The sequence below is a fragment of the Cuculus canorus genome, chromosome 13 (assembly GCF_017976375.1).
Source record: "Cuculus canorus isolate bCucCan1 chromosome 13, bCucCan1.pri, whole genome shotgun sequence".
Taxonomy (NCBI): Eukaryota; Metazoa; Chordata; class Aves; order Cuculiformes; family Cuculidae; genus Cuculus; species Cuculus canorus.
Window position 1 is genome coordinate 11,991,119 of NC_071413.1, and position 18,882 is coordinate 12,010,000.

Genomic DNA, 18,882 nt, shown 5'->3' on the forward strand with positions numbered 1-18,882 from the left:
ACCCTAAGATCCTTAAGACTGTAATAAACTATAAGATTGTGATTAAATCATAATTATGAACCAATACCTTATAGAACAGTCATATTGATCATGCTGTTAGATGTGTCTGTATTTGTATAAGACTGTGTTTCATAGATATCTTTCCTGTGATCTTGTCCAAATCCAGTGGGCAGCTCTTTTAATAACTCTCTTCTGAAGTAATTTTATGCACCTGAAGAAATACTTGTTGCACACCTCTGAACTGAAATAGCAAAATTTTTGCTAGGCATGAATGAAATTGCATGAAATTTAAATATTTATGACCTTAATTCTTGGCTGATGTTGCTGCATAGGTTGGGAAAATCAAACATGATTCAGGTTGGTCTGCATAGCTTCCCTCAAGAGTGGAGACAGATGGACAAATGGGACTTATCCACCATCCCTGCTTCTTCCTATTTAAGTGGAGGATTTGGAGCAAAAGAAAGGAGAAACCTGGATAGTGAGCAAGTTGGAACCGAAGCCTGCCTTTGCAGTTGCAGCAGGTAATTTCCTTAGGGAGCAGAGATGTTGCTGGCCACGGCCATTTTTCAGTGCGGAGTATTGTGTCCTGTGGTGACTTGTTCCAGCCCTACTTGTTTTATCTTCATTCCGTCTCCACATTCTTTCCATTTAGCTAGTCTTCTCTGAATCCAAATCACACTTGTATACCTGGGCTGAGGTAGTTGAAATCTGCATCCCATTACTTCACTTAATCATAGAATCATAGAATGACTAGGTTGGAAGGGACCCACTTGGTCATTGAGTCCAACCATTCCTAACATTCCCTAAACCATACCCCTCAGCACCTTGTCCACCTGTCCCTTAAATGCCTCCAGGGAAGGTGACTCCCCCACCTCCCTGGGCAGCCTCTGCCAGTGCCCAATGACCCCTTCTGTGAAAATTTTTTTCCTGATGTCCAGCCTGAACTTCCCCTGGTGGAGCTTGAGGCCATTCCCCCTTGTCCTGTCCCCTGTCACTTGGGAGAAAAGGCCAACTCCCTCCTCTCCACAACCTCCTTTCAGGTAGTTGTAGAGAGTAATAAGGTCACCCCCTCAGCCTCAGAAGTCCAAGAAGACAACTGTAAGCTGTTTATAGCAGCAGCTACTGTTGAGTGGACTTCGTGGAACAAATAAGAAACAGAAGTTTCCTTCTGTGATTGCGATATGCTTGTATCCACGTAGCAGGGAAGGAGCTCCGTTTCTGTGAATGTTTAGCTCAAATCTATGTGACTGCTGCATGCAGCCTGGCTACTGTCTCTCTGCAGTGCTTGAAACAAGGTCCAAAATTTTGCTTGGCATTTGCTGTAATCATATTGAAAGAAGTGTCTCTCTCAGGCTTGGAAGAGTATTTAACTCTTGATATTGTCATCTCAGTAAGATATCTTAAGGAATACATTATTTTAACATAAAAATTCGAGCTCAATATTGTCTAAATGGTGAGCTAAATGTTTTCTAAATATGGAACAGTTTTTCAGATGAAGCCATGCTGCCTTGTAGCAGTGCAAGGTTGGGCACTGAAAATAAGGATTGAAAGTACGAGCTCTAGTTTTAGCAGATAGGTGCAACCTATTTTTTTTTATGTAGATGTAACCAATTTATATTTAGTATTTATTTGGGGTCTGACTCTGTTGCCCTCACTCATGTGTGTAGTCCTGCTTATTTCAAAGACCTGCAAGCTTTGTGTGGTCAATTTAGATATCAAATGCTATTATAAATTTGTTTCATTCACTTGCTTGGCCAGGCTATATTTAAAGTTCCAAACCACTTTTTTTTTTCTGTAGTATACATTTTATTTACTTTTGTCATATTTTAAATTAAATTAACTATCCAAAAATGTCTGGGTTCATAGCAGACACATCAGGCTATTCTGTTATACACTTGTACCACTCAGATAAGGGTGGAGATGAACATTTTCCTAGTAAGTTTTAAGTTGCTGTAAGAGGAGAAACAGATAATTGTTTTTACTGTGCACTTGTAAGCTGTAATAGGAGAAAGTTTGATGCAAGTGTCCAGCTGAATCTGTCAGTTTATGCTCCAGTCAATTTTTTATCTTTAGGTACCAATTCAGCTTTTAAATTTTATTTTGTTTTACATAATCATGTCTATAGAGGAAGCACAGTGATCATAAAAAAATAAGAGCATTAGGCCACTTGGTGGTGTAATATGCAAAGGAAAAGGACTCTATCCCACTCGAAGAAAATGCACATAACAGACCATTTTTATTTGCTTATTATCTGATTGAACACAGCACAAGACATTGCCATGAACAGTTACTTTTTAAAGACCTTTAATTCCAAGCAAGAGGTTAAGTACATTTTGTAGGATAGATTCTGGTTTTAGCTCAGCTCTTACGGAAAGTGTTTATGTTCAAGATAATGTTCTGCCAATTGGTACAGAAATTGTGAACCAGTTCACAGTGGAAAATCTATGATTTAAAAATGGAAAGGGCCACATGGAATCTGCAGCCCTCACCTGTGTGTGAATTCAGTAACAGCTTTGGTTTTCATCCGGTGTTCTTCACATTCACAACAGGTGCAACCGCGTCTCTTTGACTCTTTGTATTTTATACACAACTGAGAAGCTCGGGAGAAGCTGTGGCATTGTATCGTTTTGGGTGATATCTTGAACTGCACAAGCCTTGGAAAGAAAGCAGAGTGATGTGGGCCGACAGACCAGTGCACTCTCCTGCAAATGCATACCCCTGCCAAAGGTACATGAGTTTGCATGGCAATACGGAAACACATGTACACTTATGCAGTGAATACCAAACGGGAGGGTGATGTGTGGGAGATGAGGTTGATGGGGCCAGTTTATTTTTTTCATGCAACAGGAAGAATGAAAGGACCAACGTTCCTTAGCATTTTAGTTCAAATTTCTTTTAGGCAGGTACAAAATATTTAAGCTCAGCAGGATGCCAGAGGATCTGCAGAGCAGTGCGTGCAGAAACAAAAATCTGTACTGTATGCACTGGTGTTCGTGTCAAGGGAGAAAAGTGAGCATAAAAGAATCAGTATAATGCTGCTCTGCAAATTCTAGCAGAAGTAAACATTTTCCATGCTAAGTAGGGCTGGCTAAGGAATGTCAGTTTTAGTCAAGCTATTATTCTGAAATGGTAATCAGAATTTTCTTTTCTGGGGGTAAGAAAACAAAGGGGAAAAGGAGGAAGTTTCCATTCCTGTTTGACAGAAACATAAAAACAACAGCTAAGTTTAATTTTCAGATTGAGGAAGAGGAAAGTAAAGATGTTTAGCTGGTATTTGGCTTGAGTTTGGTTTGGCTTTTTAACCTCCAGACGAGAAATGAAGTAAAATTTTAGAACAACTTAAAATTGGGCTGTTCAGTTTAAACCAAAGATATGATTTAGCTTTGTCCTTGATGATGGTATCAAATCTTGGTACTAAAATAAGAAGCAGGTACTCGCTAATTTTAAGAACAAGTGAGCAGGGTCATGTCCAAGTGGGTAGTAATCACCTTGGACCTTGGCTTAGATTAATTTGTCTGTATCATATTATTATGTTCTTCTGTCAATCCGGAATGTGTAGTTGAAGTGAGACCTTCACATATTGTCTATAGGGAGGAGCTTACTCTTTAAACTATGTGGAGTGTACTTCTGTATTTCAAAAGACAGACATCATCAGTGATGGTTGATATGTTGCTTATCATGCTTGTTGGTGTGGGTGGTGACATCCTGGATTGTGTTCTCCTCGAACACCTCCAGCTCTTCATAGATTTTTACAGAAATTAGACCTGAAATATTATAGCTTTCCCATAACAAGTCAGGTGGCAAATAATTGATCTTCTAATACTATCATTGTCTCCCAAAACTTTCAAGTGGTGTTAGTAGCCAAGGATGTGGATGGGGAACATGCAATATGTGGCATAATCCTCTAGCTGCACTAGTTTCTCTATCCTATGCTAGTTTGTTCTCTGCCTGAAAGCTTGGAGGAGGGCAGCATAAACAGAATGTGCCATAAGATCACTTGACCTTTTAGATTGCTAATTACATGTATCTAAAATAATACTATTTCAATTAAGGATGTGTTGTAGGCTATGAATCCCTTAGAAATTACTGCTAGCTAGAAATTACTAAGAACTTTTGGTTTGAACGTCTGCTTTTTTTTTTTTTTTTGTTGTTTTAATTCTGAACCGACTCAGTAGAATGCTGATCCTTTAGAAGAGATTGGCTAGGATTAGAAAGTTGACAGTTGCAGAAATGAAATGAAAACGAGGAGACATTTTTCCAGCTAGGCTCATTTACTAGAACTCTGCACCAATTTTAGTTCTTCCAAAGTCTTTGCGAGTAACAGCCTGATGTGAAATGAGAGGCGAGATGGAAGCAGTCTGTGGGGAGGAACATGGCTCCACTGTACTCTTACTATGCTTCTCTTTATCATGTTGCCCTTCTATTGAGAGCATTTGCTGAAGAAAATGTATTAAATGACAACTATACAATCAATTTTTTGACCACTTTTAAATAAAAAGATAATTCATTTGCTCAAGGGAATGGAGGGAAGGAGTTTAAGGATTTAAGTATGTAACTATTCAGATAGATTCTGTTTGGTTAGACCTAAATTCCTTATGTCACTGCTCATTAATGTTGTTGTACCAAGTGTTTATGCATGAGTGTCCAAGAAGAACTGAATGTGATCATTCAAAATGGCTTTGTCAGACTGCATGAAGAATTCAATTTACAATATATATGGAAATGCATGCTTTATGATTTATTCTGACAGGGTATCCACATTGCTGCTTTAAGTATTTTTCCTAATCTTTTCACAGTAGATGATCAATTAGTGCTTTATTTCTTATTTCTATTAATTTAAAACGTGAAAACAACAATATGGCAACTTCTCATAGGATACTTATGTATCCTATGAAATGAAATCAATGAGATCAGTGCTCTGTCTAATTCTGTCACCTACAGGTTCTTAGGAGACCTGCCTCTTGTTGTAGTTATTTCCTTGTTTCCCTCTCTAGTAGAAGGTTAACAAAATTACAGCACTCTAGGCCCTGGGGCAAGAATCAGATTCTGATCTTGGCATTGGAATGAACTTTTTGTGTACATTTTTGTAAACCCTTCTTTCCCGTTTGCAGTCTTCATGTCACCAAAGGAGACTGCTAATTCTAGAAACTACTTATCTTCACAGCTTATGAAAGTTTACATAGAGTTGCATTCGGCAGCTTAAATGTGTGGTGGCGTGATTATATCCTGATGTTACTTCCTGATGTTGAATATTTATTTCTGTGAAGGACTTTGCCTTGCATGCTGTGTGTGGAACTGTCCAACACTATTTGAAGTTTTAAACTCTTATTTTGTTCTTCATCTGTTTTATGACAGGTGGTTCCACAGGCTGATCGGGCAAGAAGGTGTTTTCTTTCTTAGTAGTATTTAAATTTTCTGTCCTTAATTTTATTTACATGCCCTAGTTTTTTCCATATAGAAAAGCGTGAATTTTAGTCATAGTTGCCATGATGTCAAATTTTATTGGAAAACCCAAACTGATTTTGTTTAATATTGGACCAGCAATATTACTGGAAATAGTTGTTTCAGGTAATCTATGAGGGAGTGTTGCAAATGTTTTTCTGCTTTCTATAGAACCTGTTCCTCATTTTGCAAGTGGATGCTAGAGAAAAAGGGCAATGCAACTTCAGAAAAATAATTTAACATTTTTGATTGATTTAATTTGGGGCATAAATATAGGAGTCATACCTATTCTACTGAAACATTATATTTATTGTTACCTGCCGGAATTCTTGCTTTATAGTACAGAGTAACACTTCACAGTTGCCAGGTTTCACTGGAGATGAAGTGATAATCTCTGGCTGTAAATTGTAAATTGCTTCAGGATAAAAGGTACTGCATAAATGTAAATTGTTACCTTATTAAATGCAAGTGTAGCATAACATGGTTTTCAAATTACTAATGAGTATTTTCTTTGCAAGTCTCGTGGCTTTTTAAAGATAAAATAGCACTGGGTTTATTTAGTCAATCTGAAAGTTTCTTATCTAGCACATTGTGATACTTATTTTAATTTCTATAAACAAACATTATTTGGAAGAATGGTAAGATAAAATAAGATAAAGTTTACAGCATTTTTATTAGTCTTAATGTTTTGATTACCAGTCAGGTTGCTTATTTTTCTGTTTAAACTAGAATAAATATTTTATGATAATACTTACCAAAATACATTTTTGGTCTCATTGCTGTTTTTAAGAACACACAGAAGTCAAAATGTCATAGAATCTATTCTGAGTGTACAACATGGTTAAAGATGTTAACGTTAAAGACACTGTGAAGGAGAAGAAAGTTTGGGGGTTATTTAACTGAAGTACTGATGCAGACCATTTTAAGAGGCTTCTGTATCATAGATATTACTCCAGTTCCTTACCCCCATTTATATGCCTGGCTTTTAATAGGGTGAAGAAACAAACATCAATGAGACTATAGTTGCAATGAGTGTTTTCATTGGTAGGCTACAAGATCATCAAATTCTTATCAGTCTTACTGTGGCTTTTAGGAAGTACTGGGATCTCAGTTCCACCTGACCAAATTTACCACTCATTTGAGCAACCATGAGAGCAAAAATACATGTTTACATACCAACCACTGAGAGTTGACAGCTAATAAACTTAAAACTATTTTGTTTCACAGACATAATTTATTCAGGGAAGAAGTGAAGCAAATGAGGAGGGGAAAAATCCCAGATAATTGGAAATTGTGAAATTCTGTTACAGTTGTGAGAAAAGTAGCAAGAAAATCTTGATGGGAAAGGATAAGAGAAAGTAGCAAAAATCCATTAAGGCTTAAATATGATAAAAGAGGTATTCTCACAGCATGTAACAACTAACCTTTGTTTGACATTGAACTTTTAGCAGCTCCAACAGTAGCTCATGTTGTGCTGAACTACACTTCAATAACAATATGTACCTACATATTTTTAAGACTATTTAATGATGTATATAAATGATTAAATTTTTATGCATGTGCATTTTAGCAACTCTAATTTCATTCTCAGAGCATGTTCATATCAGGTAAACACCGCCATTATGTGTTTTGGTTTGATTCATTATAATTCTGACAAAATACACGATGTAAAGCATGGGATAATGCTAGTGCAGCAATAGGATATATGGTGAAAACTGAAACTATATATGTACTGCTAAGCCAACCTCATGGCCAAGAAAGAACAGAAATGAATATCTTTGTGCTTGGCCTGAGTAGACATAGGCGACAAAGTTGAACAGATATTAAGTAGCTATAAATATCTGTACCAAAATGAAGTTGTGGCTGAGTCCTGTATTGGTACAGCCAGCTAAGGCAGCAATGAAGGCAGAAATGATATGAGTGCTATTAACCTGTAGTTTCTGTAGAATTTTTTGTTGCAGTCATCTTTATTTTGCTGTATCACCATAGTAACTGTAGGAGCCACTCTACCAAAGATTTACAATAGCTTCTATTTTAACAGCTTCCTACCTCATCCCTTGATGGGCAGATACAAACTGGCATGCTTCTTTGGGGATAATCAGTGAAGGAGTGCAGACAAAACTAATAGTATTTAATTTAGGTCCTCTACCGCCAGCTAAAGATTGGCGGTTAAGCATGACTTTAAGAGTCACACTTCAGAATTCAAAAGTGGAATTGTATGTGCAACCTTGTCTATGGTGTTTGCTGTTATTTGGTTGGGCAAGAGGAAAAAGGAAGGTGTGCAATTTTGCTGTGCAATTTTTGAGATTTCTTACATGGAATTCCTGATGGATTCCTCGTACTGGAATATTTAATGATTTTTTCTAGATAAGTTAATATTGTTCAGGTATTTTATTTCATATTTTTGATATGCAATCAAAATGAAGTTCCTGTTTATGCAGTAGTCCATTAAGATGTTCCACTTTGTCAGGGAGTGGTAGAATAAAAGCTTACGGTTAGAGCTGAGGGACAAATGCCCAGCATAGATAGGGAGCCACGGTGGACTACAGCATCTCTGATTACAGAGATTGGCTGGCTTAAGCATACACTACATAGTGGGGCTGCAGGTCTGTCGAGAAAAGGAGAGATATAGTCTGACCCCAAATCTCACATAAGCCTTGAGTTACACTGATTTTTTTTTTCTCCCTCTAATCTCATTAACTCTATTTCTTAACTAGTACTGCACCATGTTTCCTCTTCACTATTTTTGTTTTCTGTCATCTCTTGCTGAGTATATTAGGTTGTTGCACGGTATGTGATCTTGAAGGATTTCTAGTACTAAATATAAACAAAAAACAACAGCTTATGCTCTGAAATTATAATATCTGCTAAAACCAGAAGGATGTGAAGTAGAATAGCTTTATTCTATTGTTTTAAAGTTATTTTCTGATTTTACTACCACTTCCAACTTACTCAAATACTGTGTTTAGGACAGCTACATAAAAAGTGCTAGATACATAAATAGCCCTTCTTTGGTTTATCCTGTTCTTTGAATGTGTACATATTGCATATGGCTCTGGTCTTTAAACCTAACGTACAGATGTTCTACAGGTTCTTGATACCTGACTCTATGGTGCCTGACCACCTTCCTACCTGCCTGGAGTCATCTCAGTGTATTCCACTGAAGTGATTAAAATAAGCATTATTTTGTGAAAAAAGGTATAACATATAAAGTGAGTCGGAGCCTTTATGAAGGATAAGATAACATGAAGCAAACAGCTTTCTCAAAAGGGAGGCAATATTTATTTACCTTAGGCTCTCATGGTTCTGCCAGTATCTGTGTAGTGTTAAAGCATTTCACCAAAATACAGCACTTCTTTAGCACAATGACATATTTAGCAGCCTCCTCAGGCTGTTTCAGGCTTTCATTAGAACTATATTATGCTATCAGTGATGCTTATTTATACATCTTCACAAACTGATTTAAAAAACAGAATAGTTGTTTTTCTAGGGTAAGTGTGGAGTTGAAATTCAGATGTCATATTTTCACCTGGTTTACACAGGTGAATAGTTGTCTTAAGTGTCCTTCAAGTACATTTCATTTTACAGTGAAGGACTTGCATAGGCTATTTTTGACTACAGGTGATGTTTTTTTTGCTTTAATTCTTTGGCAGCTATTCACTGAAGAAGTTCTGAATGTTTTGCTGTATAAACCATCTTGATGTCTAGAATCTTTACATTTACAACTATAGAAAAGAAAGCATTAACTGGGCCAAGGTGCGCTCCTGTCTCATTCAGCTAAATTAGGAAGTTAGGGTGTAAACAATATCAATTCTGTTAGCCACTGGGCAGCTAATTAAATAGCTTTCAGCTAAATGCATGATTCTTCACACCTTGAAATAGAGTCAGACTTCCAGTAGGCTCTGTTAACAGATTTCAGGCCACTTTGTGTTAGAAACAGACTGTAACATGCATTTGACTAAGAAAGCGTGTTCTGTGAGTGTGAGGTTACAGGCGCAGCCAGGGTGTGCTTCTGGTTTTGTAATACTGCCATCTCTGATACCAGATTAGAGAACTGAGAGTAGGTTTTACAAAGGCTAAAAATACTTCAGTTTTCATGTCAGGCTTTGTAGTTGGGGATTTCACAGCCCACACTGACGTGTTCTGGAGATCAGAACTTGATAGTAATATTTGCTGACCAGCAAGACAGAAGAGCAAAATAGACAGGACAACGTTTTTTCTCAGGTACGGTGTAGTTCATAACAAGTTAAATGCTGCCTCCTTAGAAGAGTTTAGCTTAGCCCACAGACTACTTTACAGTTATTTTTTTGTACAACTCCTGGAGTATTCTGGCAAAAATTCATTCAAAACTCAAATTTGTCCTAACAATCAAGTTACTTTAGGATTACTTCAGTGCAAACAACAGAAGAATCTGAGCTTTCTGTTGGCTTTCATTGTAAATAATTCTGAGTTCTATTCCATAGCCTGCGTTTGCCACTGACTGGTGCAGAGCTTCAACTACTGAAAGCTCACAAGAAATAAGATGGAGATGTATATTCTATCAGCTGTGAAAATATGCTGTAAGTGAGACCTATGCAATCAGTAAGTGAACAGAGCAGAATCAAGCTTATTATTTACTTCACAAGGAAGGCCAAAACTGAAGCGCTGCAGCCACACTTCTGAATGATTTGTACTGTTCACTAGCACATCCATCTGCATAAATATGCTTCCTTGCAGAATTTAGATGACTAGAAATGCCTCCTCTTTGGCTTTATTAATGTCATTTATTTTTAATGGAGGGGAAAATTGAAATAAGTTCTATATGTGAAGTCTGTTGAGGAAAGGAATCTGGGGAAAAAAACTTAAAAGTTAATTTTTTTTTTTAATCTTGAAATCTTGTGCTTAGTAAGTGTTTAAAAATTTCTGGCAGTCCTGTTAGTAAAAATAATTATTCACAGCCTTCTGGGTGTTGTGGATCTTTTCATTTTATATGTTCAAAAGAAAAGGGGATTCTTCCAAATCCTCAAATGTACAAAAGTACATTAATTTCATTTTCATCACATTTCTACATTGCATTAGATTTGCATGGATTTTTAACCCAGAGATTTAGCAGTAGTGTGGGAAGACAAGCTCTTTTTTTTTTTTTGCTTCATTCCTTTTTTTTTTTTTCAGCAGGGCATTTTGGGTCAGTTTAGATGAAAGAAACTTCAGTTCATGCTATTATGTTGGTTTCCTGGTTACAGTTCAGTTTTGATTCCTCCTCTAGAGGACACACGAAAGGGAAAGATGTTGGCAAGTATGTTGGACCTCTGGGGTGTTGTGTTCCTTTTTAATTTTAGCACAGATTCTACTTAATACTTTTGAATAATGTTAGCCTTCCTTCTCAGGTTAGTCCCACTGATTATCCTTTGGGTGGATACTTATTAGCGGGGACTACTTATATAGAATTCTGCTGATCAGTGTGACTAGAAGTGATGGATCTTGTTTGTTTGACCGGAGGAATATGATTGCCTAAGAATACAGTTTAACTAAATGCAGGATCACACTGCAGTTTACAAGAACAGTTCCAGACACTCCAAGCACTGTGTGATGCAGAGGCTATAAAGACATCCACCAAACAAAGATTTTTCTGATGAGGCTGTTGTTTAGGACTCAACGTAATGTAAAGGCATGGGAGAGAGGTTGGGCAGTGTTTGCATGGGAGAGGGAGTTCTGAATAGTTTCGCTGTTAGTTAGTAGACTCTAAAATATCTGAATTATTAAAATGAGTGTATTATCTTTTGGATAAAAGAATTTCCCTGAAGGAAAATGCTAAGGTGAGCTCTTAGTGTGAATTCTGTGTTACATCTGCTGCAGGTGCAGTGACAAATCACATTGCTCATTTTTAATAAATTATCTAAATATATTAGGAGACACAGATTGTTTACCATCTATATGAGTGCTTAGGAAGAGTATCTTCCAAAATAAAGATGTAGGAATTTCAGATGTCCATAGCAAATATGATTGTATTCTTTCTTCCCCATTTGTTTTAGCCAAATGTAGATTTATGTGTTGTGGTCCTTTACTAATCACACAAACACTTGCTGAACATTTTACAATGGGTTGGTTTCTCTGGGACTGACGGGTAGACTGAGTGTTCTCAATGGCAACTAGTACTTCAGAAATTCAGGATATTAATAGCGTAAGAGCTTTATTACTTGTTGTTTAGAGTTTTAAAGGCTGTTACTGTTAAGAGAAGAAATTTTTATATGCAAAGACACATAAAAGCAGTTCCTTATTTACAGACAATACATACAGTACTGCTTATCTAAGCGTGGTCGGGATCAAATGGGAACAAATAATTGCTTATAGTTCCTAGTCCTTTGGTTTTAAAAGTGTACTTGTTCCCTTGGTTTCTATCTTGGCTTTCTTTCAGGGAGGTATTACCATGCCTTTCTTCCTTTGCCTTTGACTTTCCTGCTGCTTACTTTTTTTTTTTTGCCTCTTGTGACCCCAACTTGCCTTCATGTAGTTGCAGATGACTGCCACAGATCTGCGGGCTGATTTTAGCATTCAAGTGTGAGGAAAAACCTCAGTCCACTTGGCCCAATTTCTAGAACCTCAGGGTTGCAGAAACTGTGTTGGGAAAGGTGGCTGCCTTGCTCTGCTGTTAGTATGAAAAAATGGCTGTTAAGCTCCTCTCATAATGGCATGTGTCTCCTGTATCTACTAGCCCAAAGGCTATTTAGAAGCCTACCAGTAGGTCAAACCCCCATTCTTAGGGAGCTATCTGATCTTCAGTCTAACATTTTAGCCATTAAACCATTGAAGGGCTTGAATGCATGCCTATTTCATGCCAAAAAACCTTGGGAAGACAGCTAGAAGGCTTTTGAGTACAGCTGGCACCACTTGGAATGCCTGTGTTGTACTACCTTGGTTTTGACCCATTTTATGTGAGCATATTATTCAACATTTAGTTCAACATTTGTTTTCTCGCAATACTGCATAGAATTGAGATTTCAATACAAGGATATCTGACAGGGTTTCAGATTTGGTAATATAGAAATTATTGCTTCTATATGGAACTGAAGTTCTATATTTCACCTAGTTCCACATTACTCACAGCTCACATTAGAAAGCTAAAGCTTTTAAAACATAAACATTCCATCTCACAGTTTCATTTCTTCATAGATTTGTACTTGTGTGATCTGTCATGTGTCAGGATTTAAAATAAAAGAAACCAAAGAGTAGATAGAACCTGTAGTGCTGCACGGGGTTGCTGTTGTGTTGGTGTGCAGTCAGACAGGTGCTTTCAAGGACCAGTGACTCATTGTAATTGTCACTGTGCTCAACAGATCCAGTGTTTCTGAGAAGCATTGAATGTTCAGAAGAAGCGTGTTTGTAATGTGTTTATACAGCTTAAAGAGTTCAGAGTAATGGGGCAGAACATTGTTGAAGTTGATAGTATCTGGGAATACAGAAAAAAAAGAGATTGCTAGGACTGAGCTGTAATTCTGCTGATGTTACAGTGTTTACCATGTAATGACTAGGTGCCTCCTTTCTTAGATTATTTGGGGAGGGATTGTGTCAGTGTTTTATCTACATTGTTGATATTCTTTTAGAATGATATATGTCAGCCTTTCTTAAAATATGATTCTTCTGATGTAACTTGAACCTTTATTTTAATTATTTAGTTATTTGAGGCTTTTTGTTGAAGTTTCTTCTCTCTCCCCAGTGCTAATTAATTATGCTTTTATCCTACATAGTATAGAGTGCACGGTGAAGCAAGCACTCATTGAAAGATTATTTGATGTACTGAAGGGAAGAATGAAGGTCTAGTGAGGTATGAATGTATAATGATGGGACAGAGTTGCAATTCAGATATACTTAAGGGTTGATTTAACTTATGTAAGAGGTAAATATTATGGTATAGAAAGTTCTCATTTATATCTTTACTATCATATAAGCTACTATAAAATGCTCATTTTAAAAGAATGGGTAATTTTAACTAAACAAGCAGAAACTATGTGCATAGTCAATAATTGCGATTCTTATCATAGCAGCAAAGTAAAGATATGTAGTCCTACTTTGAAGATGTTATTTTGAATGAAAGAATGCTGTGTTTCAAGGCTAGTGGAAAGTATGATTAATGCTTTAGAAGTGAAGTATTTTTGATTTTTTTTTTGTGAGTGCAGTTACTGTCGTACCACTATAAAGACTTAGTTGTGGGATATAAATGAGCTTGAGCCCTACAATTCCTTGTTGAGATGTATAAAGGTCATGTCCCTTTTAGGAGTTTTATTTCTAAAAGTAATGGAGCAGAAACAGCTTCCTATTTGAAATCTTTCTAGCAGAGGCAAATGTTGAATGCAAATTCCATTGGGTTCCATAGCAGTTCTGCTTTCACTGACGCAGTTTGTTCTGGGGTACTTGCCTGTTTTCTTCACAGTGTCTGTCCCAGAGAACAGCTTGTTTACAACTGCTAACCCAACTACTTACAGCAGGCGGCTGTTTACAGCTGATGTGAAGGAATGACAAATGAAGCTATAGTTTGAAACACTGGTCTTTTATAAAGTCATTTGCTGATTTCTGAGTTTCTTCTCTTTAGTCTTGTTATAGTGATAATTAGTTAGGACTACAATGATTAGTTTGGATTACATTGACTATCCCCCCCTCCCCATGGCAGGGGGTTTTAAACTAGATGATCTTAAAGTTCCCTTCCAATTCAAATGCATGTATGATTCTACAGGTTGTATTTCTGGAAGAATGGTGATGGAATCATTGAATGACATGAACCTTCTATCCTGAAGGAAGAGTCAGTCTTTGAGATAGTTTGTACTGGAAAGGTTATCGTGCAGCAAAGAATCTGAAAACACAATAAGGCGATGCAGAGAGGAGATTTGCAACCCAAACCATGTTGGAAATCTTCACCAAAGTGAAGTAACTCAAAATCATGTTTATAAAGCTATTGTTTGCAATGCAAATATGGAAACCAACCATGTCATTTTCCCCTCATGTTCTGCTCTGTATCCTAGAATCCAGGAGAGCTTTGGAAACCAACAGCAGACATTTTAATGGTGTATGGCTTTACCACAGTGTGAATTCCTTTTAATGTCAGTTTCTCTATGAGGGATTAGCCGCCACAGATGTCACAGATCCTGGGAATACCTTCCATGATAAAAAAAGGAAAGCAGGCATCTCATCTGTCATTTAATAATCTACAGACTCGTTAATTTATGTGTCGTATGATATTTGATACCTACATATAACAAACCTGTTCTTCAACTGCTTGCTGGTTTGATTGCAAAATGTGTGTTAATTTATGTTCTTGTCGAACAGCTAGATTATAAAATGCCATGTTGTATTTGCTTTGAATCTTTTAACATACTGATGGATAAACCAGGAGTGCTGATCTTCCCCTTACACAGATCTTAAAGCAAGCCTCTTTGACTAGTTTCTCCCCTCCTTTTCTCTCTGCTCCTTGTGTAGTGTTAGACTAAAATACTGATTAAGGTCAAAACAAGTTTATGCTAGTTAAAAACAGACATATGGAAAGTTCCTGCACAGAGCCCCATAAGCTATGAGGTAGGAATTTATAGCCTTGCAATGCTCCCAGCACTTCTCTTTAATTAACTACTCTAAGCATCCTAAAATTCTCAACAACAATCTGCCTGACAACAGGGAACCGTCTAGATCTGTATATAGTAGTAATCGCCCTGCCCGACAGTATTTTATATAGATGAGTATATCAGGTGTTCTGTGACCTCTCCGCAAATGTTACATTTGTTTGTCCTGCATGTAAAGTTGGTTCAATTGTTTTGCTTTTATTTAAAGAAAGTATAACCTAATTTCTGTTTTGCTGATTTTACTTGTAAAAACATGTTTGTTTCTTTGTTTTTAAGAGATAGCCAAAAAAGACAGAATTCCACAGTGCTTTTACGCGTGCAACCACATGTATTTCTGTTTCAAGTACTGTTGTTCTTTTATATGGAGTTTTTGTTTGCTTGCTTCAAAAGAACTATTAATTGTCCTGTGAAGGAAAAAAGGGACAAATATGTCAGTATTTACTAATTTTGAAAATGAGATCCTCAAGATCTGTATTCCAGAAGTGATCTAAACGATAAATAAACCTATTTCATTTTCCCTTCCTTTTGCACCAGAAGAGCAATCTCAGTAGCCACAGCATGACACAGGGAGCTCATGCCTATTGGGTTGTCTGCTAACTGTTATGACCTTAAGGTTCTTTTCAGAGTTGCTGCTTTCCAGAATACTTCATGTTATAAATATGACCACCTATATTTGTCAATGGATATATGATCTTACGTCTGACTTTCTGTATAACTGTTTTTAATTGGATATAAATGACCTTTTCTTGCCACGATTCAGCTCTCTATCCATTGCTATTTGCAAACTTTATAAAAATGTATATATTTTCTTCATTGCCACTGTTGAAAACAGGAAACACTGCTGACCACAGATTTCAGTTGTCTTAATAATGATTCAGTTTTTAATTTTTCTGATTGCATGTTTTTTCTTATTAATTATTAATTGAAATTCAGAGCAATAATTCATAAAAGGTTGTGCAGCAATGGAAGTGTACTATGTCTGTACCTCCTACCTTCATCAGCCAAACTTGTTATTTCATAAAAGGAGATTAAATAAATCTGATGTAACCTTTATGGTTTCTTCCAAACTGCCTTATGATTAGGTGATATGTATGCCCTGTAAACATCTAAACATTTTCATCCTTTGATTTTTAGAATTCCCCTCAAAGCTCTTTTGTAATAACTAAAAAAATGTAAGACATAAAGTAGTGTTATACAATTGTCATTGATTACTATAATAACTAATATGTAGAGACTTTATTGTGGTATGGATATGTCCAGATTGGGTGGCTGGGAACGTTAATTCCATCACAGAATTTAGGAGAAGCTGTAGCACCTGCTGAGGTTCAGGATAAATATTTTCATGGTTAACTTGTACTGTACTTTGTGCTGGTAGGTCTTCTTTTGAACTAACCAGGTTAAAGCCATGTTGGGTATGTTTACAGAGATGGTATTAAAGATGTGTCTGTAGGGTGTAAAGTTTTGGGAAAAGGTTACAAAAAAGGCAAAGAAAATTGAAGGTCTTGGAGTGGTGAAATCCTAATATGTGGTTGCTACAGTGCTATTAAAAATAAATAATGGCATGTTTACTTCCGTGAAATAATGTTACTGTCTTTGGTTCCAAGTTTTAATTTTTCACTGTCAGGGGTAAGTATTCATCAATTCATTATTGTGGAAAATGTATGTCCTTTGGGAGATTTAGGTACGTTGCCCTTCTACTTCATTGGTTGAGCCCAATGTTTTTTGTTTAAAGGAAAGGATAAAAAGCATTGTTTGAGTTACATTCTATGTTACTTTAAAATCTTCACCATGTTAGTCTATATTTCTTTCCTTTTTGAAGACAAATTCCTAGCCACCCCTTTCTTTCTTTTATTACCTCTCTCCTTGACCCTATCGTTGCACTGTCAAACCTCCTCATGTTTCTATTATCTTTTTTGAAACTGGCCAGAATGGTTCAGTGTATTGGATAAGGATGCTTCATTGCTTTGTAAAATACCATGTTTATGAAACAATTTCTGAAACTACAAAGGGTAGTTAGACATCTGACTGAGAATCAGTATTAACTGAATCCTTCACTCCCTTTCTACCTTTGAAAACCTCACTGTATAAAATTATTTCCCCGTAGAGTTGTCTGAATAAGAAAGATAACAGATGTCTGCATATCGTGATTGCTTACCCAAGACATTGCTGTGCAAATTTAGTAAGTGAGGATCAAGATAGTTTGTGATATGCTTTACCAGGTCAAAATAGTGCCTAAATCTTTTCACAGAAGTAGTGATTAGGAAATTTATGTTTAATCCAAAAAGTCCCTAAGTGCCACTACAAAGAAGTGAGACTTAATTGCGTTATTGTTTGTGACATATATTGTATGCAGTCCAAGTTAGAATAACATGCGTTATATAAAGGTATTCAGCATCAGCTTTACTAATGGAGGGAAAGAATTTGAAAATTCTGTTGTGTTAACATGCTAAATACATTTCTGTTTTCTGAAGTTCCGTATATTTTGGCTTAAAAATGACTCTACCAAGGACAACATTGACAGAGGGAATATTTGGCAATTTTTCAAACTTCTAAGTATATACTACCACTGTTTCTGCTTGCATTAACAAATAAGTGAGAAAGGTTCAGTAAGACAATACATAGTGTCTAAGGAAACTGGAAAATTTGAACTGATTGTATAAATGTTTTGTAAACTGTCCATGTGTCCCAGTCCCAGTGACTCTCAGTGAAATATTTATGCCTGTGAATGTCTGTATTGCTTAGGAAAGTGAGACTTAGGCGACATCAACACATCAAAATTGTGGTGTCTTTGGAGCCCAGATATGTATACTGGAGTCAGATTTAATTTTCAGTAACAGTAGTAGCAGAGATATGATACATAGGGCTGCATCATTGAGCAGGAGTTGAAGGGTCCATTAAATGGATTATATCTCGTTTTGTAGTCCACAATGTAGTTAGTGCCAGGTGGCTTTAGTAGTGTTTTTAATTAGGCCTGTTAGATTTACTCTAATAAAAGCCAGTCTAATTGCACTGTCATCTTCACTGTGCACGCCTGCTATTTGACTCAGATCAGTGCAGTTCTTGTAAAAATGTTATTTCAGGCCTGTCAGATGAGAGAGCCATGCTTTGATGTGACCATATGATCATGGATGGCATATTTGTGACTCAATCCTGAAAAAGCTAAGCTAGTCCTCACAAAAATAGGTAAGAATAAACCGTATTGTAGCTGTGTGAGTCATGACAAAGTATAAAACTTAAACAGAAAGGCATCCATGTGTGGTTTACAAGGTCCCTGAACTGCAGGTTGCTGGAGGCTGTTAGAATAGTAGACTGAAGAGTCATTGTATGATTACTCTGTCCTTAACGCTGTTCCCTATGAGTCTTCTATTGACCACTCTAAGAGAATGTATGGAGTTTGTTTCGAATCAGTACAACCCTTCCCTTATTCTTGCACACATCCATGCTTCTGGATCATACTGCCACAACTATATAGTACTTAGCTTTCATAGCTTCTTTAGATCTCTTTTTGACCTAAACTGGGTACACCGAATTGGGTAGAAATTGGAGTTTGATCCTCAGCTGATTAGTGTTGTTGAAACAAATGCAGATATTTTACTACAAGGTGCTGTGCAAGAGCAATCTACTTTCTCATTAGCATAGAGAGCTGTCACAGAGGTTGTCAAGTAAATAGCATTAAGTTGAGGATTTTACATTGGGCATTTTATTAACTTTACAGTAGCCTGTTCATGAGAGGACAGTTAGAAAAGCTCCCACAGACTCTCCAATGACGTAGTACAGTTGTGAAGCCTGAGCATCGTGAATGATGTTCTAGTACTTGTGGGCATCTTCATGAAATGCACACTAGGTGGTTTGGGAT